Below are 27,111 nucleotides of genomic sequence, written 5' to 3' on the forward strand. Positions count from 1 at the left end.
GCAAATTTTGAACCTTATAGTCATGAGGAGGCCTGGCCTTATGCCCACAAGAACATGGAGAGGGCCAGGAGGGTTAGAGCCTGGTCCTGAACTTAACCTGGGAGTACGGCCAGGGCTGGGGTAACTCAGCCAGCTCAGGAAGGACTTAAGAGGTTGCATATTCTCACTAAAGCCCAGGCTCTGAGACTGTCCCATCAAGCAGGCAGAATTCGTGGTGCAAGGGCAGCTGACAGGTAGTACCACGTAAGAGGTCTATCAGGCCCTCACAGTAAGATGGAGATAGGAACTAATCTTCATAGAATGTTGGGGAAGGAAGGAAGCAGATTACTCAAAGCAGCAAATCAGAGTGAGATCTAAGGCAGGAACCAGCCCTGTGAGTCTAGGCACAGGCTGGGTGGGGAGGAGAGACATCGGGATCGGAAGCCCTTATCATTCATTCTCCACCCTGTGCTGAACCCTGGAGATGCAGAGATAATTGAGCAGGGTTCCTGTTCTAGAGTGAATCCCGGTTTGAATTTGGTGGAGAGCCCAGACATATAACAAACTACAGTAACACTCGGTCAAAGCTATGGCAGAGGTCAGCACAGGGGCTGTGGAGCACAGAGAAGGAGGACTAACTCTGCCTTTTCGGAAAGAGGGTCTAGAGATCCTTCATAGCAGAGGGAGTATCTGAGGTCCTTCAAAATGGAGGGGAGGGTCTGAGGGTCCTTCCTAGTAGAGGGGAGAAACTGGAAGATCCTTCACATTGGAAGGGAGGGTCTGGAGGTCCCTCACAGTAGAGGTGAGTTCGTACCTGAAGGATGTAAAAGGATTTACTAGGTGGAAAAGAGATGCCTGTGTATTGGCATGAGGTATGTCACAGCCAAGCCTGTTGGGCACTACAGGTCATTAGATGGGACTGGTACACCAGGTGCATATGAGGATGTGACAGCAGATGTTGTAGATGTTGATGAGAGGCTGAAGAAAGGGCTGCCCTCCTGGTTATGATTCTGGTGATCCCACCTACTAGTCATATGGATTCTCACCCCACAACTCTGCTATCTGACTCAATCAAGTTACAAATCTTCCTCTTAAAGGAGGGGAGATAGGTGATAGCTTGCTCCTGTTTAGTATGAGTTCCTTTCTTCTTTTAAGCATAGGAGTCTGACTTGGCCTGGCTTCAGGGGAACAGGGAAACTGAGGCAAGAAGGGAAAGGAAATTGCAATTCTGTGGGCAATCAGGTGTCCAGGACTCATTCCTAAAAACACGAAACATGCTAGAAAAAGGACAGTATGACTAATGTTAGCCTACCTATTACTTCTGACCTATTTTTGTTGCTTCAAGAATGAGCTGGGGCTATCTAGCCCTGCAGCTGGGTCCCCAGATGTTGTAGCAAGTCAGAGATTAGGTGATGGTCAGAAGAGCCTGAAGACTTCTGAAAAGTCACTTGCATGACGAGAGGAAAGAGCATGGCTTTAGGTTCGAGTTCAAATAGTCCTTCCTAGCTATGTGTTTTTGAGCAAGTTACCCAGTCTCTCTGAACCACTGGGTCCTCAGCTGTGAAATAGGGATTACAGCACCTATTTCCTAGGATTGTTGTGAGGGTAAATGAGATAATTTATATGAAAGAATCTGGCACACAGAGGATATTCTGCTTCTCCTCATGACCCTGTCTCAAGAAGCCTAGAGAGCTCTTTTAAATCAATAAGAGAATGGATACTCCAATAAAAAAAAAATAGGCAAAAGATAGAAGCAACTAATAAAATAATACATTTTAATGTATAAAATGTATAAAATATAATACCATGTACAAACAAATATACAGCCATATATACACACTTCATTAACCAAAAAAGGCAAATGGGGAAAAAAAAAAAGAAAAAAGGCAAATAATAACAATAAGAAAATATCATTTCCACTTAGCTTGACAATGTTTAGCAACTATTTACTCATAAACACAGTGTGCTGGGGCGCCTGGGTTCCTCAGTCATTACGCGTCTGCCTTCGGCTCAGGTCATGATCCCGGGGTCCTGGGATCGAGCCCCACGTCGGGCTCCCTGCTCTGCGGGAAGCCTGCTTCTCCCTCTCCCACTCTCCCTGTTTGTGTTCCCTTTCTCGCTGTGTCTCTCTCTCTGTCAAATAAATAAATAAATAAAATCTTAAAAAAAATAAATAAATAAACACAGTGTGCTTCCATTCACAATTTATAAACTACTTGTATTCTTTTTATGTGAACTACCTAGTCATACCTTTTGCCCACTTTTCTAATGTAGCATTGCTCTTTTCCTTATTGGTTCATAAAAGCTCTTTATATATTAGATTTTAACCTTTTGATTACCATATGTGTTACACATACTTTTCTAGTTTGTCATTTGTCTTTTGACTTGTTTATGGTATTTTGGCTGTGCAGAAGTTTAAAAATCTTTAAATGGTCAAAATCATCAATGAATGTTTCCTTGTTAGCTCAGCAAAGAGGATAAAGTTTCACAATACACAGCATGGGAAAGTCTATCCCTAATATGCGATTGTTGGCTTAAGTAGCATGGACTGCAACCACTTTACATTTAGATCTTTTATGTCTCACTGCTCTGATTGAAATTTTCTCATTATGTAGTGTTCCTATGTAGACTTGTCTTCCAACATAGATGTGAGCCCAGGGAGAAAATACACTGATCACACAGACTTGAGTATTCTAGTCTTCTCAAAGTTGCCTATCTCACTGAAAATTAATTGACTATGATCAGGGCACCTGGGTGGCTCAGTCAGTTAACCGTCTGACATTTGATCTCAGCTCAGGTCTTGATCTCAGGGTCTTGAGTTCAAGCCCAGTGTGGAGTCACTTAAAAAAAAAAAAAAGAAAATTAATTGACTGCGATCTGGTTTATACATTGGTCTAATGAGTTTCGTTAGTGTGAGTCTGCCCTTATCTCAGTGCTGACAAAATCAGGTCCCTAAGCTATATGTAAGTCCAAGAGTTGGACTCTAGGTTGTGTTAATTCATCCAGAACTTTCTGAGAAATGTCAGTCTCACCACTTTTTCTTGTAGATAATCCCCAACATTTCCATGGCTGTGCAAGTATCTTTCTCAATAATAAGTGGTAGAGGTGAAGGTGCCAGAAACCCTGTAACTAATAATAATTAATAATCATACCTTCCCCCTAATTAAGTATTTTTTAGGTGCCTGGCACTGTTCTTGGTATGTGTAACGGACTATTTAACAGCTACAACATTCCAACATAACATAAACAACATTAATTTCTGACTTACAGGTGAAGAAAAAGGGGCCCAGAGAGACAGAGTAACTTGATCGAAGTTACTAAGTCAGAAAGTAGTGCTGCCAGTATTTGAACCCTGGACTGTCTGCTTTCCTCTGTGCTTGTGTTTGTCATAGTTGATTATGATCCTGTCTTGAAATCTCCCTTTAGCTTAGAGATCTTCACTGTTACCTAATTATTCCACTAACTATACCAAAAATAAATTGATAACATTTTTCCCCACTAAGTTCTTCATTTCTTTCTGAATTGTCAAATCTCCAGCGCTTACAGACACATCTGAGCACCCTGTGGGTAACACATAGGGAGCTCCTGCCAAATCCCTCTTCCCGGGAAGTATGGGCATCCATTCTTCCACTATCGTCATGGCTGCTGTGTCGAATTTAAAATATAAAGGGTTTCTTGTGCATTGTCTTCCAGCCAGAAGAAGCAGCCATAGGCTGACACATTCCATATGAGGCCGTGGGCCTCCAGGAAAATGTCTTTCTCTTGGTGTTTTTTTTTTTAAAGTATTGATTTAGCTCTTCGTTTTCTGACTGAATATAGACCTTTACCAGTTCCAGGTGGCTTAGTAATGTTCAGATAACTAAAATGGACCAGCCTATAAATGAATTGAGTTATTCGGAAGATATAAAAATACTGTGCAATTTTGTTTTATGTAGTGCTATTTTTATGAGAGTTAGAAAACGTTCTGTAGACAGAACAGTGGAAAACAGAAAGGGAGACAGCATTGTGCCACAGGAAGAAACAAGAGAGAGAAACCTGGAAAGAAAGAAGGGAAATTAATAATTGATTATCACTTACTATTGACAGTCACCGTGCTAGATCCACCCTTTATATCATCTTGTTTAATCTCTACAGCCACCCTGGAACATAGATTTATTGCATCCATTTCGTGGATTAGGAAACAGGCTCAGAAAGGTTAAGTAACTTGCTCAAGGGCACACAGCTAGTTCATGCAGAGCTGGGATTTGAGTGCAGTTCTCTCATCACCCTTGGTGTGCTGGGTACAGAAAGGAAGAATAGATCACAAAACTCAAACTGAAGCTTAGCAGAGAACTGAGGAGATCAAAGTGAAACTGACAGGGGACCGGAGAAAAGGATGATCACAGTGACAGAGGAGTTTGTGCTAGCTGTTAGTAAGTGCTGTGGTCTCTGAGTCTGAGTCCTGCCCACTTGGAGCAGGGCAGGAGCAGGTGGCTGGAGTGGGTCCCGATGGGGGTGAGGATGGCTGGAGGGCCTCATCCAGTCAGAGGGGCTGCTGGTTCCAGCATAGCTGAGAGTCTGAGTTAAGGCAAAGAGATGGTTGGGCTGGGCCTGAGACAGGGACCCTGGTCTCTCTAGGATGGTGGGGACACTGGGTTCAAGGGAATGGCTCCCCCTTTTGGAGGAGCACTCTCCTTGTCAAAGTCTTACATCAGTAAATCGAGACTTAATCACCATGGTACCAGTAATGCCCCAGCAACCCATCAAGATCTTTCCTGATGATTTGAGTGAGAAAGCCACGGGAAGGTTTCAATGCATTCAAAAAAACACTTACAAAAAGCGCACTTTCTATTGCCAGACATGACTTAAATGATGGGGACCAAATGATATGCCAAAATACTTTGATTCCTGCTCTTTAGAGCTAGAGTCTGGTGGGGGGAGACAGATACTAATCACATGATCATATATCAAATTAGTGTAAAATTGAAATTTTAACAAGTACTTATTATGAAAGGTACACAATACTATAAGGTACGGCTTCCCTGAGAAAGAATGCCTGTGCTGTGATGCAGGGAATAAGAAGAGTTAATTACTTGAAGGAAGAGTATTATATTCCAGATAAAGGAATCATTAAGTGCAAAGTTCCCTTGTTTTAAATGGTTCATCCTGGAGGAGGGAGGCTTAGTGCACGATCAGGGCTTTGCACACATTTTACATTCTATCTGGACATCTCCTTTCCTAACTGGAAACTTCCCTAATGGTCAACAAGTCCACATTTCAGGGTGAACTTCATGCTTCTGTTTTTAGACATAATATACGTTTCATTTATTCATGCATACATGCAGGTACCCATCTATCCAATCAGATCTCCAACCAAGTATCTATTTATCTGTTTGTTCATTACCTATTCATATATCCATTTAATCATCGATCATACCAATTATCAATCCATGTGTCTGTCTACCCATCCACCAGACTACCATCCATCAGTCCATGTATCTATACATCTACACATGTTTTATCTCTCCATGTGTTTATATATCCATTTACCTATCATCCGCCTACTATTCATCCAGCCATTTACCCACATATCCATCTATTTATTTATCCATTCATGTATCCATTTATTCATTTATCCCTCTGCAACATAATAAGAAATATGTTTCGTCTCTAACCCCAGTTCCTGACAGAGCTCTGAAAACCCTTATAATTTCCTGAGTGATGGGGGTGATAGAATTGTCTTTCACAGAGGTCCCAAATCCCTTGGAATTTGCTGGGTGATAAGATTACCATTTGTTCTAATGATGTGACTCTTGGTGGGCTCCTGAATAGCTTCAGGATGGGGACGTGTCACCAGATAGATCAAGCCATAATTGGATGCTTGAAACTTTTGGCCTCACCTCTCCCCATTTTCTGAGGAGAGGAGAGGGGCGGGAGATTGAGTTAATAATTAATCATGCCTATATGATGAAACTTCCATAAAAATCCCTAAAGCATGAGGTTTATTTTTTTATTTTTATTTTTTTAAAGATTTTGTTTATTTATTTGACAGAGAGAGACGCAACAAGAGAGGGAACACAAGCAGGGGAGTGGGAGAGGGAGAAGCAGGCTTCCCGCTGAGCAGGGAGCCCAATGTGGGGCTCCATCCCAGGACCCTGAGATCATGACCTGAGCCGAAGGCACACGCTTAACGACTGAGCCACCCAGGCGCCCCAGGTTTTAGACAGGCTCTGGGTTGGTGAATCCATCCATGTACTGGAAGAGTGGACACCCCAACCACCACAGGGACAGAAGCTTCTGTGCTTGAGAACCTTCCAGAACTTGCCCTATGTTCCTCTTCATCTGGCTATTCATTTGTATCCTTTACAAACTGGTAAATGTGGGTAAAGCATTTCCCTGAGTTTTATAAGCCATTATAGCAAATTCTCCGACATGAGGAGGGGCTTGTGGGAAGCTCCAATTTATAGCTAAGTTGGACAGGAGTGTGGGTAGCCTGGGAACCCACTACTTGTGATTGGTATCTGAATTGGGGGGGCAGTCTTGTGGGGATAAGCCCTTAATTTGTGGGATCTGGACTAACTTCAGGTAGTGTCAGAATTGTTTAATGTGAGGAAAAACTGCAGACATTTGGTGTCAGAAGTGTAATGAGTGGAGAAACAAGTCTTCTTTTACCTTCCTTCCAACCAACCAACCATTTATTTATGTAACCGTTCACCCATTCTTCCACTCATTCATCCATCCATCCATCTGTGTATTCATCCATTTATCATCCATTCATTTAATCATCCAAGTATTCATCCATCGTCCATCCATTTATTTACCCACTGATGTATTCATTCATTTCTATTGCTGCTGTGACCAATTACCACAATCTTAGTGGCTTAAAACAACACAGACCATCTTATACAGATTGTCTCCAACTTATGATGGTTCAACTTAAGATTTTCCGATTTTACAATGGTGTAAAAGCAATATGCATTCAGTAGAAACCATACTTTGAATTGTGAATTTTGATCTTTTCCTGGCTAGCCATATGTTATACTACCCTCTCTCATGATGCTGGGTAGCAGCAGTGAGCACAGCTCCCAGTCAGCTGGGTACAACAACCAATACACTTACAACCACTCTGCACCCATACAACCATTCTGTTTTTCACTTTCAGTACAAATTCATAAATTCCATGAGATATTCAACATTTATTATAAAATAGGCTTTGTGTTAGATGGTTTTGCCCAACTATAGGCTAATGTAAGTGTTCTGAGCATGTCTAAGGTAGGAGAGGCTAAGCTAGGATGTTCAGTAGGTTAGGTGTATTAAATGCATTTTTGACCTAAGGTATTTTCAACTTAACGATGGGTTTATCAAGATGTAACCCCGTTCTAAGTTAAGGAAGATCTGTAGTTCTAGAATTCAGAAGTCCAAAATAGGTCTTAAGGGTTAAAATTAAAATGTTGGTAGAGTTGTAGTCCTTTTGGGAGAGTTGGTTTTCTTACCTTTTCCAGCTGCTAGAGCCCGCCTGCATTCCTGATCTATTGTCTCCTTCCTCCAAGTTTAAAACCAGCATGTACATGCACCTTCAAAATTTCAAATCTTCAGAGTTTAAAATCCCTATCTATGTGCATCTTCAAAGCTCTCTCTGATTGTGTCCCTTCTGCCTTCCTCTTATAAAGATACTTGTGATTACATTGGGTCCATCCAGATAATCCAGGATAATCTTCCTATTTCAAAGTCAGTTGATTAGCTAATTTAATTCCCCTTTGCCACGTAATCTAAGATATTCACAAATTTTTAGGAATTAAGACATAGACATTTTGGGGGCCATTATTCTGCTTACCATACCATTCATCCTTTTATGCTTTAATCCATCCAGTTCATTCATTAGTTCATCTTTGTGTTCATCTACCAATCCATTAATTTGGTCATCCACTCACTGATCTATTTATGTACCTATGTATCTATGTATCTGTCTATCATTTATCAAGTTCCCCATCCATCCATCCAACCATCAAATTGTCCATTTATTTATCCATTCATCCAACCAGTCATTCACTTGCTCACCACCTATTCATCTGTCATATCAGCAATCCATCCTAATTTCATTATTTCCATTTATCCATTCAACATCCATTCATCTACCAATAATTCATGCATCAATTTATCCACCTATCTAACCATCCATCTAATCATTCATGAGCTACCCTTATCTACCTTGCCTCTGACTTTTTAATTAACTAAATAGTACCCTTTCAAGACCCCAAACACACATGCGCACATACACACACACACCAAAATTTGGACCTAATGACCAAAACAGGTCATCCTACCTGGTAATTTATTCTCAACCACCTCTTTTTCTGATCCCAACTCCAAAAGACTTGGAGTTCCTGGATCCTAAGACTCTCTCAGTTTTGCCTGTAGTAATTTGTACTGGCTGTATGCCAATGGATCTTCCTGTAATCTTAGTTTATGGAACCCTGCCTGTGTTGACTCTGTGTTGACCCTGATCTGCCCTTCTCCTGGTTATGCCCAGGAGTGAAGAGAATAAGCAAACCTGCAGTATGTGAGTGTGTGCATTGGGAAGGTTCTGGATTAGAGCTGTGTGTCTCAATGTTTTTTCTGCTCTACTATCCCTGCTCCTAATAAGGAGGTTTGAATGAGAGTTATACTCTTCACAATCTAGGTTGATTTTTTTCCCCACAGGGAAGACAAATAATACTGAAAACACTTGTAATATGATGGTCAAAAAAGCATTTTGAGGGGCGCCTGGGTGGCTCGGTTGATTGAGTGTCCAACTCTTGATTTCGGCTTAGGTCATGATCTTGGGGCTGTGGGGTTGAGCCCCGTGTCGGGCTCCATGCTCAGTGGGGAGTCTGCTTCTCTCCCTCTCTGCCCTCCCCCTGCTCGTGCTCTCTTTCTCTCTAAAATAAATAAATAAATCTTAAAAAAATTTTTTGAAAATATGAAAAAAAGTCATTTAAAAATCTCAGAAATTGCCATTAGATAAGGACAAACTAAATAAATATGGTGCACTTTATTTTTAACAAGTTTTGTTTCCCCCTCAGACTTTTCCCCCGAAGATACTACTAATAAGGTGAGAAAGCACGTATTACTGAAGCATAGTGGCAGTAACTGCCACGTCACCACTCATCCACAAATGCCACTATAGTTTACAGTTGTCAGGCTGGTGATGGTCTCTCAGCACGGGCTGAGCCACAGATAAGGTAGACTGTGGGCTCTGCGACATTCCCGGCACTCAGCTAAAATACCACCCCCTGCTGTGTGGCTCAGGAGAGCACTTCAGAATACAAATAAATAGGAGTGACACTATTATAAGAATACCCACTCCCATTTATTTGTTTTCTAAAAGGTATTTCATTAGAGGCAAGACACTTGCCATGTACCTCGTCATCGGCCCTGTCAAGACACAACCACTGAGGACAACGACTGAATGACTGCCAGGTTCCTATAGAGTTTTAAGGTAAAAAAATCCATCATGGGCACAAGTTTAAACTGGAATGAAACTGTTTGAGCAAATCTTGGTAGACCAGCTCCTGTCCCGCAGATACCCTGAATTCGTTGAGCGAGCAGAAGCGCTGGTACGTCTTCATGGAGCTCAAAACTGGCCCTTTGGGGGCACAGTCTACACTTTTTCAAAACCATTCAAGGAAGACTTAATGGAAATTGTGCTGCTATCAGAGCCTTGGCCAAAAGAATATTTCAGAAATGAATGAAGAGGGGCAGTGCTCTAGCAATTCTCTATGACTGACTGGCAGTCTGGTCTGGGAAGATACCACTTCTTAGCAGTTGGGAGATTCTAGGGCCCTGAATCAAAAGATTTTGAAGGCACTGACATTCCAACACTGGGAGGTCACTGGTTTATGAGTAGGAGCTCTGGCCATCACCAAGACATGAGCAAATTATACATAAAGTGTTTATACTTTAACATCTCGTATAAAACACTACTTGAAATCCTCAACAATAATTCTTAGGTTTATGCCAAAGCTCTTTCACATGCTACATCTCATTTGATCCTTACAACAACTCTGAGAAATTGCCTAGACAGGGTATATCCCCATTTTACAGATAATCTAGAAAGTCGATGTCCAGAGATGGCAAACAGTTTTCACGCTGCGCACCATTCCCAGTTGGAGCTGTTGAGGACAGGAGGGGACAATATAAGAATGCCTACCATGCTTTTCCTCAGCAAAAACATGGAAACCGATTAAATTTAAAAACTGTAGTGCTTTCTTCCTAGAGGGTAAAACAGTGCCGCTTCTTTTATTGTTAATTTGCAGGTGGTCGTCTCTGAGTTGGTCAGTTACGCTGATGGTAGAACTGTGTTCACAAGGACAAGGATTCCACCACACCTTGAGGCTTGGTGAAGAACCTCGGCTTAAGCAAGTTTTTACGGCTAAAATTATCTAACTGTCGCTGCAGGAAAGTACACTGCTGAGTGAGAATGAAGGATTTATGGAACTGTTTCAGGGTAGGGTGACTGGTGTTTTAAAAAAAATCCTGCCCAAGAACATGTGAGGTATGACTTTTTATAAATCATAGTTACTAAAAGTGAGCAGTCATATGTATAAACTCAGATTAAAAAAAAAAATAAAAACAGTAGTAGTGTTTAGACATGCGTGAGAGAGCTCTGCAGCACTTTAAGAGTTAAATCAGTCAGATTAAATCATAAGGGATGGAAGCCATATATTACCAGAACTCACTTTAAAAGACAAAAGGTGGCTCAGGTCATGATTTCAGGGCCCTGGGAGCCCCGCATTAGGCTCCCTGCTCAATGGGGAGCCTGCTTCTCCCTCTGCCACCCCCCCCCCCCTTTTGCGCTCTCTCTCTCTCTGTGTCAAATAAATAAATAAAATCTTAAAAAAAAATAAACCAAATGATTAAAAAAAAAAAAAAAGACAAAAGTTCCCTCAGGCCAAAGGCAAGAAGAACGGAGATTGACTTCAGTCAAATCAGTGGAAGAATTAGTATGTTTCAAAAAAGAGTGAGTCAACAGAAGGAGGAAGGTCTACACAGGACAGGGGGAAATGAGGGCCCGAGGAAAGGATGTAATAATGGAGTAATTAACAATTTGTCGAGCAGTTTTCATGTGCTAAGTAGTTTGAATGAATCATTTAATCCATACAACAACCCTGTTATCGGGATCAAAAAAACTTCACTGGTGGTAAATCTGGGATTTGAACCAGATCTGTTGGCCTCCAAAGCCCGTGGGCTTAACTAGTCTTACCCAGTTTTGTCCTGGGAAAGGGTGCTTTTGGCAGGCCAGGGCACTGCCGCTGGCTACACACATTCTTTTATTTCTTCTTTGGAAGTTACCTCCACACACCATGGGTCACTGTTGGGGATCTCCTCAGTGGCCAGCCACAGACACGTGATTTTTGAGCTATAAGGGAGAAGAGACTTGACATTGTCCACTCTCCTTTTACAGATGAAATCTGGAACTTTATTTCTGCAAACTGCCACGAACACCTCTCCCCCAGCTCTGGGGAATAAGGTCCTTGACCCAGGAGGGGAATTCCATTTTTGGCAGTGAGATGTGATTCTAAAGGAATGCAGTTGATTTTCTTATGTGACTTGTTATGTTATTCCTGGTCTAATCAGAAAACAAAAAACTCTGAGAGGTTAAAACATAAGGACTTTATTTGAGGACAAACAGGCCCAGGACTCGCACACCTATAAACTGCCTTGGAATTGTATGCAAGGGCAGCATTATTGGAAATAAGCACATGGCCTCATAGGATATTACTCTGAAAGACAAAATTCATTGGGGTGAGAAGTCTTGGCATACTTCTGCTTTCCTGACCTTGACTGAGGCAGATCCTTCCAGCATAGGCTCTCATGGCACCATGTGCCACTCCTTTATGGCACTTACCACTGCTGTGATGTTACATTTGTTGGCACGATTATTTGACTAATGCCTGTCACTTCCATAGACTGTACACGCTCCACAGGGGCTGAATTTGTGCTGCATTTTATTCATCATTTTATCCCTGGCACCTAATACAATGCTATGAAAGTCAGAGCTAGGCATTCAGTAAATTTTCTTTCAGTGAATGTCTTCCATTTTAAACATCAATCTCCTTAAGTATCTTCCCAAGAGAAATGAAAACATATGTCCACACAAAGACTTGTATGTGAATGTTCCTAGTCGTGATATTCATCATGGCCCCAAAGTGGCAACAATCCAAAGGTCCATAAGCCGGTGAGTGGATAAACAAAAGGTGGCATATCCATACGATGGAATACCATTCAGCAATAAAAAAAGAACAATGCATTCTACAACCTGGATAAACCACAAAGATATTATGTTAAGTGAAATAAGCCAGACACGAAAGACTACCTATTATACTATTCCATATGTGTGAAATTTCTAGAAAAGGAAAAATTACAAAGAAGAAAGCAGTTCCATGGTTGCCTGGGCCTGGAGGGTGGGAGTAGGGATTGTCTGTATATGGGAAGAAAGGAACTTTTAGAGGTGATGGAAATGTTCTAAAATTGGATTGTGATGATAGTTGCACAACTGTATAAATTTACTAAAAATCATCAAACTCTACATTTGCAGTGGTGAGCTGTATGGCATGGGAGTTATGTCTCAATAAAGCTGTTAATGTTTTAAAAAAATCCAATCTCCTTCGTCATTTTATCCCAACTCATGTTCTATGGAATATTATCTCTGTGGGGCATTGTGCCAGGGACTACTAGTTGAGTCTCTCGACTCTTTAGTAAGAGAACCTCAATTTTTTCTAAAAGATTTTATTTATCTATGATAGAGAGAGCACAAGTGGTGGGGAGGGGCAGAGAGAGAGGGAGAAGCAGGCTCCCCAATCCATCCCAGGACCCTGGGATCATGACCTGAGCCGAAGGCAGACGCTTAACCGACTGAGCCACCCAGGCTCCCCAAGAACCTCAATTTTCCTTCCAAGGAAATGTGGACTGGTACTCAAGCAGACATCTTGGACCTTGGAAATGAAAGCAAAGATGGTGGAGCAAAAATATTAAAGCTTGGATTCCTGACAATCCCATACAACTGCTATGCCATTCTTGAACTGCCTGCTTCCCATATTTCTTTTATGCAGAACAAAAATAAATTTCAATTTTATTATACCTTTTTTTCTGTTATATGTAGCCAAATTGAATCCCAATACCAGTTTTAATAGGTATTAAATGAAAAGAGGGTTCTGTGGTCAAATAATTTTGAGAATTATTAAAGTTTAACCAATTTCATTAATGCAAGACCTCTCAGTTTTTAATATGCTAATGAGCAATGGCAACCTCTAAGATGGGCTAGAGTATGCACAACTTCCTAAACCAACTTGACCCCAAAACCTCTTTTTTTTTTAAAAATCTTTTATTTTTTTTAAATAGGCTCCATGCCCAACATGGGACTCGAACTCAAAACCCCAAGATCAAGAGTTGCATGCTTTACCAGCCAGCTGAGCCAGCCAGGTGTCCCCTGAAACTTATTTTTATCGGATCATCTCATGGGATGAATGATTTAGGGGCAATGGGAAATGTTGCTTTAAAAAATTTACATTTTTGCTTCTTCCTTTCTAATTCATACTTCTAGGCTGATCTTTTTTAAACATAAAGTTGATGATATAACATACCTGTATAAAATCCTTGAACAGGGCGCCTGGGTGGCTCAGTTGGTTAAGCGACTGCCTTCAGCTCAGGTCATGATCCTGGAGTCCCAGGATCGAGTCCCGCATCCGGCTCCCTGCTCAGCAGGGAGTCTGCTTCTCCCTCTGATCCTCCCCCCTCTCACGCTCTCTCTCTCTCTGTCTCATTCTCTCTCTCAAATAAATAAATAAAATCTTAAAAAAAAAATAAAATAAAATCCTTGAACAATTCCTATAGGATAAAGTTCAAACTCCTTTATGTAATGAATAAGACCTTTTGTGATTTGGCCCTTGCCTTCTCTCTAGCCTCATCCTAGCAATCTCCTTTTCACATCACAAACAATTTGCACTGTTGAGAACTGTGCATGTTCTCCCTGGTCTCTTTGACTCTGCATATGCTACACCACTGTGAGTGGAACACTTTCTACCTGCCACCTTGACTGGTATTCCACCTCTGATCCTTTAAGACCAGGCTGACGTATGAACTCCATTCATGCTTTGAGCAATTCCTACTATGTATCAGGCAACACACTAGCACTTGGGTTCCAAAGCCAAATAAACATAATCCCTGCCCTGGAGGGATATCAGATCAAATGAAGTTAGACAAGTACTGTATTAGTCAGAGTCTGCTAATGGCCATAACAAACAATCCTCCCATTTCAGTGACTTGGCATTAAGATAGTTCATTTCTCACTCTCAGCACGGTCCATTGCGGGTAAGCACAGGGGTTCTGCTCCATGCAGTCAGTCAGGGACCCTGGCTCATTCCATTGCCACTTCTGGGGGCCTCTAAGTCCTCCACTGGATAGTTTTGCATCTGGCCAGCAGATGAGGAAAGGAGAAGAGTTTGGAGGCTCACATAGGAGGTTTTGGGGGATGCCTAGAAATGAGATATATCTATCACTTCTGTCCAGATTCCATTATCCAGAATTTAGTCACGTGGGCCTATCTGATTACTGATAAATGTGGTTTTGCTATGAGCCTAGGACAAATATGAAATGGGCTGGTGCAAATAGCCTTTTCTGTGACACAGATATATAAACAAGAACAATAAAGAAGCTCACGGTCTAATGGAGGAAACAGACAAGTCAACAGAGGCAGGAAGGCAAGAAAGAACATGGTCAGGCAGGATGTAACCTGTATTTATGGAGTTACTATCAGAAAGTTCTAGAACTGCTGGGAGCCCTTCTGTGGCTCCCGTTTAGAGCTCCTAAGAATTGCTCTTCTAGGGCCCTCTGTAAATATGGACATACTATACGGTCCAGAAAGTTGTGCATCATTGCTGTCACCTCTGAAACAGACCTTCAGGGCCTCTTAGTGCCAACCATCTCTTGTCCCAGCAGCTGCTATGGTGTCCGGCTCTGCATGGGCTCCATTTGACTTCACGAGCTGTATCCTGATAAATCTTTGCCTCATGACCCTGCTGTAAGCCTCTTAACATTGAGTTTGGGGACACCACAAAGCCCCACTTGGCACCTGTGCATGAACAACTGAAGTGGATCTTTATCCAATGGGAGGTAAGCTGGTGGATAAATTTCCTTCCTTTTCCTCTCCCATAGGCTATGCTATGCCTCATGTCATGTGGCTTCTCAGAGGATAATCCCTTGAGCTGAAGCCATCAGCACATAGTAGAGGCCAGATGAAGAAGCAGAGGCCAGATACCATCCTGGTATCGGTTCTTCTCACTTTCCTACCTTCCTCCTTTTGCCTCCCACTTCTGCCCTATAAAGTCAAGCTCTGTATCCTAGAGGCTAAGACATCCCCATGGATGATTACAGCTAAAAGCCACTTAGCGGTCTCAGTTTCCCCTCCAGTGCCTATCTGCAGGTCCCTGGATGCTGGAGAAGTAGTTTTCTTCCCCTTTCTAAAGATTTATTTATTTATTTAAGTAATCTCTACACCCAACATGAGGCTCAAACTCATGCCCCTGAGATCAAAAGTCGCATGCTCTACTGACTGAACCAGCCAGGTACCCCACTGCACAAGTGTTCTAAGGGTCAGATTCCACTAACCCTGTTCAGTTCTGCAGACCTGACTCTATGAAGGTCAAGCCCACTGCCTCTCCTGAGTGTAGCCTCCAGACCTTTCCTTTGCTTGTACCTGTACCATTCATTTGTGGATCAGTTGTGTACTCCTACTGATTTCTTGTTTGGTAACATAACATCTGTATCTCTGTTTGACTTCTTTTTTTTTTTTTCTTAATTAATTTTTTTTATTGTTATGTTAATCCCCATACATTACATCATTAGTTTTAGATATAGTGTTCCATGATTCATTGTTTGTGCATAACACCCAGTGCTCCATGCAGAACGTGCCTCTGTTTGACTTCTTATGTGCTACAGACTTTTCTCAAGTTTAAGAACAGGAATTACTGTCTGAAGAGTTTGTCTGCTTCCCACTCCCGCACCTCTCATTGCTGTCTTTTGCTTCTGTGCCTTGGCATATGTATGTTGCTCCCTCTGTCTGGAGCTCCATTCTTCCCCACCTCATTTATGTTTTTCAAATGTTGTGAGTGAGGGACATGATTTTGTAAAGGGAGGGCCACTTGACTCCCATGTAGGACTCACCAAGTCCGTCTCTGATATAGATCTGTGCCCAGCCCCTTTTCAGAAACTAAACTGCAGAGACCTGAGCCTCATCAGCCCTCTTGAGAGTTTTAGACCCTTGATCCTGTGTTGGACTGAAGGGGTTGTGGCCACCAATTGCCTGGTCCTGCCTCAGCCTCTGCAGCAGCTGGTTAAGGAGGGCAAGGATGCTGTCCGTTTGAGACAAAGGGAACAAGCATCTCTCTCCATACTCACGCACCAACAGCTTGGCAGGATTGCAGATCCTCAGGACCAACGTGTAAATTTCCATCTTGATCCCAACTAGATTATGAGCTTCCTGAGGACAGGGATATTGTCTGCCTTTCTGTCTAGAACAATATCTGGAACACAGTTGGTGCTTAATAAATATATTTTCTTTTTAAGGAGGGAAGAAAGAAGAGGAAGCTCTTCTGACCATGAGGCATCTTGGCCAGCCTTGAGGCAAATGAGAGAAGTGTACACAAGTAAGGTAGACGAGGCAGAGGGCTGCTTTCTCTGTATTTTCAAACTGGAGAAATCTCTGGTGTCTCTGGTGTCTGCCAAGAAGTCAAGAAGTGGTCCTCAGAAAGGAGATAGGGTCGCAGGATGAAAACCACAGGAACACTGGGGCTTCAAAGAAACTAAAAATATCCTCTCTCTGGGGGTACAGTAAGGCTTGGCTACATTATTACAGCTATTCCTGACAAAGTCAAGCCATGTTCATCTTAAATGTATCCAACAAACTGCTCTTGGAATCACCAGGACTCAGATCATTCCTACTTTGAGGTAAAATGAGCTTCTACAGTCAGAATCTGCCATTTTTTTTTAGTGGGTGCTAAAGAAACCACCACAATAGGAGCAAGCAGGGAGGGAGGGGGACAGGTGACTATCACCACCTGGGGAGGAGGCCAGTAACGGGATGGCATAGCTTACTGGGCCAGGCAGGTGGATAACTCTCCCTCTCTTGCTCCATATATTTTCTTTATAGCATTTTTCACTACCTGCCCCTTGTATTTATTTATTGTCTTTCTTTCCCCTTAGCATGCCTATTCCATGAGAGCCAGGCCTTTGTCCTATTGACTGCTGTATCCCCTCTCTTACATCAGTGCCTGGCATTTAGTGGATATTCAAAAATTAGCTGCTAACGAACGAATTAAAGAATATTAAACAATTAGTTGAATCTCACCATATGCTGGGCCCTGTCCTTGAGGATGCTACAAGGATGGTGGGGGAGATAGGCCTGAACATAAATACACCATAGCTCGACACCTGATTTTTCCGAGGTATATCAAGGCGCCGCAGGATCCCCGGGGCTGAAAACTCCTGGGGAATACGGGGGCATTGAGAAGAAGCCCGTCGTGTGTCAAGAGTGCCAGGGAGCCCGGCGGAGCGGCAGGAGATGCGGCTGGAAACACAGAATGAAGCTCCTTGGCTCTTTGCTTGGCTTCTCGGCATCTTTTCCTGACCTGCGGGACCCTTGCCTCTCCTCGCTTCTGTCTGCGGGACCTTGGCCCAAGCAGCATCTCTCTCTGTCGCGGGACCCCAGCCACATCCTCTCGCACCCCGGGAGACGCCAGCCCCGGGTCTTCCAGCTCGCTAGCCTGCTACCTGCGAGACCTCCACCTGCGGGCTGAAACCCCTCCACGCCCGCGCGCACTCCAGGTCCCCGCCCCCTGCCTGCGGTCTGCGGCGTGCAGGACCCCGCCCCGCCCCCTCGGCCCGCAGGACCCCGGCCCCGCCCCGCCCCCCTGGCCCCGCCGCTCTGTGCCGGGGGGCGGGGCCGCGCGCAGCGGCGTCTCCAAGGCGGGGGGCGCGAGGCAGGGGGCGGGGCGGCACCGGCACCGGCCAATCAGCGCCGCGATCACATCCATGCAAATACGAGCACAATGGAGCGAGCCCATCACTCGCCCCTGCAAGCAAGCTTGAAATGGGCTTCTGCCTGAGCGGCAGCCAGGATGACCAATGACTCTGTGTTTTGGGCTGGCGAAGCCCAATGGCGTTGCAGGGAAGGTGGGCCCGAGCTGGGTTAGGGTGTCCTTGCAGGGTGTCTGAGCTAAACTTCACCAAATAATAGCTGTTTGTATTTTGGCTGCTGCAGGAGCCATTTTAGGTAAGTTCTTCTCTTAACTTTTTATTTTCCTCCCCGGCCTCCGCTGGCCGGCCTTGTCCGCGGGTCCCTGGCCCCGCCCCGCCGGCCGGGCTGGGGTGCCCCTATGAATGGAGCCGGGATGAGGGGCTGCGGCGGCGCCGAGGCCCGGCCGGGGTCCGAGCGGGGCAGGCGGCGGGCGGCCTGGCGGAGGGCAGGCGGCGGCCTGAGGCCTGAGGAGAAGAGCCGGCCTCCGCCGCGCCCCGCTCCCGCTCGCGCTCAGGCCGCGCTCGGGCCGGGCGGCCGTCCTTGGGAGTGCGCCGCTGCGGGCCGCGCGGAGGGGCGGGGGTCCGGGCAGCCCCCGGCCCCTGGCCTGGCGGGCAGGGGCGGGGCGTGCGGAGGCCCCCCCCCCGGGGCGGGCCGTAGAGGGACCCCCGGGCGGGCCGGGCCGCGCAGCGCGCGCGCGGCGGGGGTGACCGCTATTCCGCCGCCGCCCCCGCAGAGAAGTTGCTCTATTGGCGTCCTGCGTCTGTTTGCAGGGGTGGAGGAGGGTGGGCTGGTGCCAGGCTGCTGCTCCGGGAGGGGGCGGGGGCCCTGGCGCGTCCTCGGAGCGCGCTCCCCCTCCGCCCCCTTCTTACGCACTAGCGCGCACTCGCCCCGAAAATTGGAACCCTGGAGGTGTCCAGCAGCCCCGCAGCCAAGTTTTGTGCATTATTAGATTGCATGCTTGAGCTTAAAAAAAAAAAAAAGTAATCTGTCCCCTTTAGGGTATTTATTTTCTTCACTGTTGAGTAGTAACGGGAGTCTTTTGCTCCCAAATTTCCAGGGACATGCTTGTCAGATGTGCAGAGGGTTGGCAGCTACTTGGTTTTTAAAAAGACGCTATTAGGAAATCCCCTCACTAGTGAGATAATTGAAATTTGAGTTTGCAGCTTCAGTTTTATTTGATCCAATTAAAAATACATAAGCAGGCACTTATATTTGTGTACATAAAGTATTCCTAGTTCCAGTTATGACTGATGTGACTGTGGTTTCGGTAGTGTGGGATCTAATAAGGCAATATAATTCAATTTTCAACTTGTAGGCCCGTGTTCTCCAAATTAGGGTTTATGGACCATTAGTAATCTGGCCAAGGTTTCTGGTGAATCCTTGGCATCTCCAGGCATCTCTGGAACTGTTGTATGTGCCTTACTCCCCACCCCTTCGAAACTGCTCATTTCTGGTGTAACAGATCCACGAACAGAGAAGATACACATTTTAAAATTTTTTATAATTTTCAGAATGTCTGCAGTATTGCCTGAGATTCAATTATTGTTTCTCAAATGGCATATTGGAATACAATCCCGTTAGGCCCTCCGTTTTGACATTCTTTATGGGGATATGCTTGTGGTACTTAGAAAAGTCCTGGTAGAGACCACAGTACTGTGCTCCCAAGGCTAATTGTGAGCAGCCTTTCTTACTGGAGATCCGTCGTCACTGACCGTGCACTCACTATACAGTAGTTTGTTGATAAGCTAAATTGGTAGATCACGTTGGCAACCTCAGGGAGAGAGTTTTTGTGAACTGCGTGGCACTCTGGCAGGACAAAGAAGGTTTGAGATCTGTGTATGAAAAACTGATTAGGCACGAATCTTCAAGTACCATGCTTTATGCCAGTCAGAACAGGTGGTTTCATATAAGCAATGCGTGACTGTAACGGCAGGCCTGGGAAAATGGGGAGTGGTAAATGATTAATTTTGGACTTCTTTCTGTCCCAGGGCAGATCTCTTAGATGAATTGTGATGGATTATTTAAACTTTTTTCTTCATTCATGGACTACTATTAAGAGCTAACCTTTACCACTTTTTTTTTTCCTTTTTGCTAACTTTGGAATTTCCTTTATAGTAACCAGAATATGATACTGTTTTTGCTGTAGTCTGGCCATGGGCAAAATAAATCTAGATCTGTTGTGAAATTATTTGTGTCTCCTAGTGCTATTACAGTAGGCCTGGAGTCACATCTTTTATACTGCGGTTATTTCTTTGCTATCTATCTATCTATTTATTTATTTAAGATTTTATTTATTTATTTGGCAGAGAGAGACAAAACGAGAGAGGGAACACAAGCAGGAGGAGTGGGAGAGGGAGAAGCAGGCTTCCCGCTGAGCAGGGAGCCTGATGTGGGGCTCGATCCCAGGACCCTGGGAGCAGGACCTGAGCAGAAGGCAGTCGCTTAACTACTGAGCCACCCAGGCACCCGTCTTTGCTTTTTTTTTTTTTGACATTTAGCTTTTCTCTTGTTACAGCATGCAGTCGTTCAATGTGATCACTTTTACCACAACTTTTTAATATTCTCTATCCTTATAATTATTTTTATAATTTATTGATATAGTTGGAAGTTCTCTGAACTAATCAGTATATTCATGCCAACCACACAAGAAGTTGAAAGACCAGTTTGGAGTGAAATGGGAGAGCCACAAATTACACTGCTGTATTTCTGGATGACCCTGTGGCAGTTAGTTTTTATATTTACTGATTTACTCTTCTTATAACTATTTCAAATACTGAAGAAGATCTCAGGCAGAATCATATCTCTTTAGGAACCAAATCTCATTTGTGATTTTTGCCATTATGTTACAGAAAACTTAACCAGAAACAGCAGACGTTTGGGCCACTGTGTCGTAGAGATCTCTCTGATTTATAGAAGTTTCAAACAAGTTTTTCGGTTTTCTTGGAAGCATGGCTTTGCCCCAAGCAGAGATTGTGGTTATGTCTTCCTGTGTTAAACCATGAGGAAAAAGGGTTCCACACTCTCGGGCTTGATTCTCACTGTAGGGGCCTACGTTTTTCAGTTTTCATGGAAAGACTTTGTATTGGTAATGGCCAAATGGAGTCAAACTTGTTCTGAATCCTTCTGAACAGGTTAGAGGATTCAAGGATTCTGCCTGCAAAAATATTTTCGGTATGTGACCATGACTGCATGTAAATCAACTGAGGAGACTATGTTTTCACTCCCTTCCATCCCCTTTGTCTCCCGCCCCCCCAGTATAGCAAGGTTAGAAATAGTTTTTTGTTTTTTTTTTTAAGATTTTATTTATTTATTTGAGAGAGAGGGAGAGAGCACAGAGGGAGAGTGAGAGGAAGAAGCAGACTCCCCACTGATCAGGAAGCCCGATGCGGGGCTCCATCCCAGGACCCTGAGATCATGACCTGAGCCGAAGGCAGACGCTTAACTGACTAAGCCATGCAGGTGCCCTGAAATAGTATTATTTTTAATAAATATTTGGTGGTTTACTTTATACTTCCATTCCTCAATCAAAGCTTTACTTTAATTCAGGTGAAAAGCTGCAGTGAATTCCGTGGGACTGCCTGCATTCTCCTGTACCAGGTTATTATATTGAAAACTCTTTGAAATACATAAAATAATAGCTCGGGCTTAGATATCTGTTTCCTAGAGAACAGGTTTGGGTTTTTTTTTCCCCCCAATAGAATGTGACATACTTGTGAGACAAGCAAAAAGAACTAGCATTGAAATACCTGGTGTGTGTCCAGCACTCAGCCAGGCATTGGGGCTGCAGAGATGAAAAAGTGTCTCCCATTTTCATGGTCACTCCATGAGGCTGGACCGAAGCTGAGAGAGGTGAGGTAGCTTATTTAAGTCCATAAAGCTAGTAAATGTTGGAGTCAGAATTTGAACCCAGATCATCTGGATTCAAAGCACATATTCTTTTCACCGACTACCCTCTAAAGATTTCTTTAAAAGCTGGAGTGTGCTGTCATGTTTTAGTGGTATGGGGCTAAGTTAACTGACCTAAGTTGTTCTACACACTCGTCTGTTTTTCCTTCTTCATTTCAAGAATTTGTCACTGAAGAGGCAAATTAGAATACAGTAAGGGTACCCTTAACCCCTCCCCCCGCCTTGTCTCCACAGTGTAGGAGAGGTCCTTGTAGGGCACTTAAGAGTTCAGCCTAGCCTGGTACTAACAGCCATGAAGTGCAGCGGGAGAATGCAGTCACTTTTTCCTTGCCAAAATGTTCTTTTCTTTAGTTCATTTTGTGGAGGCGTTGATACCCTCTTGAGAAATTCTGTTACTTCCATAAAAGTCCTGAAGGTAGTAAAATGGAGTTATTTTAAAATATCCATCCCTGTTCCCATTTCTGAACTAAATTATTTGCATAAAATCCAGAGAAAAATGTTTTCTTTTTGCTTGTAGTACCTGTATTCTTTGGTTTTTATAGTGTGTAATAGTGATTCTTTACATCCTCCCATACTTACTCTTTTTGTTGTTTGCCATCATTGAGACCTTTAGAATCTTTGATAATGTATATGACATTAATAGTTCCTATTCTGAGAAATCATTTTTTTAAGTTGATGAACCTTTTTTCTTTATAGTCATAATGGAGGACTTAAAATTTTTAGCAAGGGAGAAGACCTGATATTTCAATAGATTCTGTGGTGCTTTTATCCACTAGCTGTTTCAGAAGACTTAACCTACTAAGACAGTATTTGAAAATTTTGGGAAAACTGGGAAGTAGGATTTTTTTTTTTAAAGATTTTTATTTATTTATTTGACAGAGAGAGACACAGCGAGAGAGGGAACACAAGCAGGGGGAGTGGGAGAGGGAGAAGCAGGCCTCCTGCTGAGCAGGGAGCCTGATGCAGGGCTCGATCCCAGGATCCTGGGATCATGACCTGAGCCGAAGGCAGACGCTTAACGACTGAGCCACCCAGGTGCCCCAAGTTGATGAACATTTTTTCTTTATAGTCATAATGGAGGACTTAACATTTTTAGCAAGGGAGAAAACCTGATATTTCAATAGATTCTGTGGTGCTTTTATCCACTAGCTGTTTCAGAAGACTTAACCTACTAAGACAGTATTTGAAAATTTGGGGAAAACTGGGAAGTAGAATTTTAAGATGACTTCGGGACACAAATCAAAATGTAAGTTGGGTTTGAATTTTCTAAAAAAGTAAAGGGAGATTTCTATTTTTCTACTCCTTTATTAAAGATTCTTGTAGGGACTATCACTGATCTAATTTTATGGATCAAATATTTTATCAGTAAATTTTAAATATATTTTGAAATCTCTTCTACATTATATGACCAAAGTATTTTATTTTTGGAATCTCTGTACTTTTTTTTTTAAAAGATTTATTAGAGAGAGAGCGCGCATGCACGTGGGGTGAGGGGTTTGGGCACAAGAGGGAGAGAATCCCAAGCAGACTCCCTGCTGAGCAGGGAGCCCAATGCAGCTCCATCTCACAACCCTGAAATCATACCCTGAGCCAAAATCAAGAGTCAGTCGCTCAGTCAGCTGAGCCACCCAGGCACCCCTGGAACTCTATACTTTTAATTTTTTTTAATTTAATTATTTGTTTAAAAAAGATTTTATTTGTTTATTTGATGCATAAGCTGGGTGAGCGGGAGAGGGAGACGCAGGCTTTCCGCTGAGCAGGGATCCCGACAAGGGCTTGATCCCGGGATCCCGGGATCCCGGGATCATGACCTGAGCCTAAGGGAGACGCTTAACCGACTGAGCTACCTAGGCGCCCCTCTATACTTTTTAATTGTAAGATTGTCTTTATATAGAAGGTCAGGCTTCAGGTTAAAAGAAGGTCTAACTACTGTGGTAACCTTGGCCTTTAGTTCCTACCCGTTTAGGTTGAGGCTTTTTGTCCTGGGATTCATGGACCCCTAGGTGTGCTCTGGTCTGTGAACTCCCCAAAATAGTATACAAAATTTTGTTTGTGCACGTTTATGGAAAGTGAATCCATTCTTTTTATGATTCTCAAAGGGATCTGTGACTCCCACCCTCCTTTCCTCTACCCCCCATGTCTTCCCATCCCCCCTTCTCCTCCCCACCATCTCTTCCCACCCACACGCAAAAACAGTATTAAAGATCATTGATTTAGGTCATTTCAAAAACATTTGTTTTGTATGAGCAAAATCTTTTCCTGGAGGCTGACTTCGTTGGGCCTTTTTTGCCCTTTAGGGGAGGTACTGTGGTCTCAGTCTGGATCAGTTAGTTGGCCTGGGCATGGTGAAGTACTTCTGCATCACTCGGGGCAGCATCCAGGCAAAGGGTTATCCCCAGAATTCTTCCCTGCCTTATGTTTATACTTGGGAAGCTGTTCCATACCCTTGCTCGTGCGCACTGATAAAAGAGTAAGGGTTGGAGCAGGAACCATGAGGGCAATTGCAAAACAGTCTTAGAGGGTCCTGGGCCTCTCTGCCTCAACCATCTGCCTCTGCAGATGGGACTGGAGGGGCGGCCATGGCAAAAGCTCCTGACATTTTCTTGCTTTGAATACTTCTTACTCATTCTGTTACAGCTTCATTCAATATGTTAGGAGGAAAAGGGTTTTTTTCCTAACATTGTAAGAGGAACAATTAAAAAATCCCTCCATTTTTATATTCCCCAGACTTTGTATGTGATACCTTGCAACTTTTCTGTTAATGTTAATTTCAGGTTGAATTTTTCTTAATGTCTGGTTGAGCATGTGAGCTTATTTTACAGATAACATGCGTATATGTCAAGTTCTGTTAAACCAGATGTTACCATAGGAAAAAGAGAATCAAATGTTAAAATTCTCAGAGCCTTGTTTTATAATTTGCTTAAGTAAAAGTCAAGGAAATTGGTAAAACAAAATTCTAGAGTGACAAGAAAATTCTAAAAGTAGTCTCTAGGAAGTGGCCAAACTTGAGAAATCCTGGAAATTTTCTCATAGAAGTTCATTTGTTGAGCCAGACCAGAAGTTGAATAGAAGAAAAATCCATTTCTTTGGTTTGATATGTAGCTGGAGGAAAACACCTTAAGCTTGAGGCAGTTTGGTGAAGGGCATTGACTCCTATGAAGGGATCTGTTTGGTTGTTCCTTCCCGTAAGTGTACGTGAGCAAAGAAGTGTGCTTCGACTCTTCACTTTGGGTTCAAGGAAGCCATCAGTATTCTAAGAAATTCTTTGAAAGATTATGTCCAGTAAGCTAGCGCAAATCATAGATTTTATTTACTGAAAGAAATTTTATATAATTTAACACAAAGACGTTATTCATGTTCATTTGTATATTCTGGCATGACAACTCTTAGGAAGTTAGCGGTCTAAATTCAACTGTAGGTTAGCCTGAAGAATTCAAGGCACCATCCTTGTTGACCATGTGGCAGAGTGAGAGATAATTGTTAAAATGTGAAATAAGCTCTCCTAGATCAAGGCTACTCAGTATCCAGATCTGTGCAGGTCTGTGGACTATTTGTTACCTGTCTGTGATGAGGTAAGTATAGAACTTGAAATATGTAGATGTTTTTACAGCATTTTTTTAAAAATTGATTTGCCTGTTGAGTCTAATAATAAAAAATGTGAGTTTATAGTATAGTGTTTGTTTTTTTTCTGGTAATTCATTTTTCCTGGTAATTCATTTTTCAGGTATTTTATAAAAGTATTAGTCCACGACGGATTGAGAAATAACAAAAAGTAGTGTTTTTGTTTTGTTTTTTTAAGATTTTATTTTTAAGTAATCTCTGCACCCAATGTGCGGCTCAAACCTACAACCCCGAGATCAAGAGTCGCACACTTGGGGCTCCTGGGTGGCTCAGTTGGTTAAGCCTCTGCCTTCCGCTCTTTTCATGGTCCTGGAGTCCCAAGATCGAGTCCCGCATCGGCCTCCCTGCTCAGCGGGGAGTCTGCTTCTCCCTCTCCCTCCCCCCACCGCCCCCATTTGTGCTCTCTCTCTTGCTCACTCACACACTCTCTCTCTCAAATAAATAAATAAATAAAATCTAAAAAAAAAAAAGAGTCGCATGCTTTGCTGACTGAGCCAGCCAGGCACCCCCAAAAAGTAGTTCTCAACCGTAGGCAGCACTACTTAAGGTGATAGGTAACATCACCATTACCTTGCAGCTTGTTTAGAAATGAACGTTTTGGGGCCCCATTCCAGACCGACTGAAATAAATGACCTGGGGTGGGGACCCAGTAATCTTTGTTTAGCAAGCTATAATGATGATTTTTGTGCACATTTAAATTTAAGAAACATTGTCAGCACTGTCCAGTAGAAGTTTGTGCTATGATGAAAAATATCTTATATATGTGCAGGACCTACTAGTCATACATGTGGCTTTTGAGCCCTTAAAAGGTAGCTGGTATGACTGAGGAACAGAATTTTAAATTTTATTTAATATTAGTTAATTTAAATTTAGTCACATAATGGCACTGGCATTTGACACCACAAGTCTAGATCCTTTAGGGTCCCCCTTTTAGGATGGGGGCAACAAAAGTGGCTTTTTTTCCCCCCCTCATTTAGAAAATACAGGATAGGACAAGACTATCCTATAGCTTTAAATGAGACTGAGCAAATCATAGAATAAAAGTTGGCACTTACTTGCCCATTTATATTTACCTCTTTTTATCTAAAAGTTGATTTGATGTTAAGAAAATAGTGGGGTCAGAAAATAAATTTAGATCTGTGTCACAAAAGGTTTTGCAAGCAGCAAGGTAGCTGTTTTAGGGAGGCCTGTGACCCTTCGTGGCTGTGACTAACGTGCATGATGTCTTGCAGTATGACTTCTGAAGCTTTTGTCTTTTCCTATAAAGATTTAAGCTTTTAAGTGCAATACTGCAGTTTTCCAGTTCTCAATAGAAAGCACTGATCATTGGGAGTTCTCATTACTTTAGACTGGTTAGTGGAGATTTTTCCTAGGTAACATATTGTTGGTTTATCACCTTACTTAGAGGATGGTTTTTCATTCTATAAAGGTAATCTTTGTTTTCAATAATATTCACCAAGGCTCCCTTGAAAAATTGAGCCTTGTCTTCTGTCCCCTTCCAATATTTAAAAATTGATTTGTTAAAAGGATTTCTTTTATTCATTCAGGGTTGTATATGCTTCCCTGCCTCCATC

The 27,111-nt window shown here is 43.0% G+C and overlaps 1 protein-coding gene across 2 annotated transcripts in view; it reads left to right on the forward strand.

Annotated features, from left to right (window-relative positions):
* Positions 1-18,054: 18,054 nt before the first annotated feature.
* The window catches only part of CHD6 (chromodomain helicase DNA binding protein 6), a 191,225-nt gene continuing 182,168 nt past the window's right edge, over positions 18,055-27,111 (forward strand). For both annotated transcript variants that reach the window (XM_032419783.1, XM_032419784.1), the window contains exon 1: positions 18,055-18,265. The gene's annotated coding sequence lies outside the window, so the exon portion shown is untranslated. The remainder of the gene's footprint in view (positions 18,266-27,111) is intronic.

Source organism: Phoca vitulina, unplaced genomic scaffold, assembly GCF_004348235.1.
Source record: "Phoca vitulina isolate PV1807 unplaced genomic scaffold, GSC_HSeal_1.0 scaffold22, whole genome shotgun sequence".
In the NCBI taxonomy this organism is placed as follows: Eukaryota; Metazoa; Chordata; class Mammalia; order Carnivora; family Phocidae; genus Phoca; species Phoca vitulina.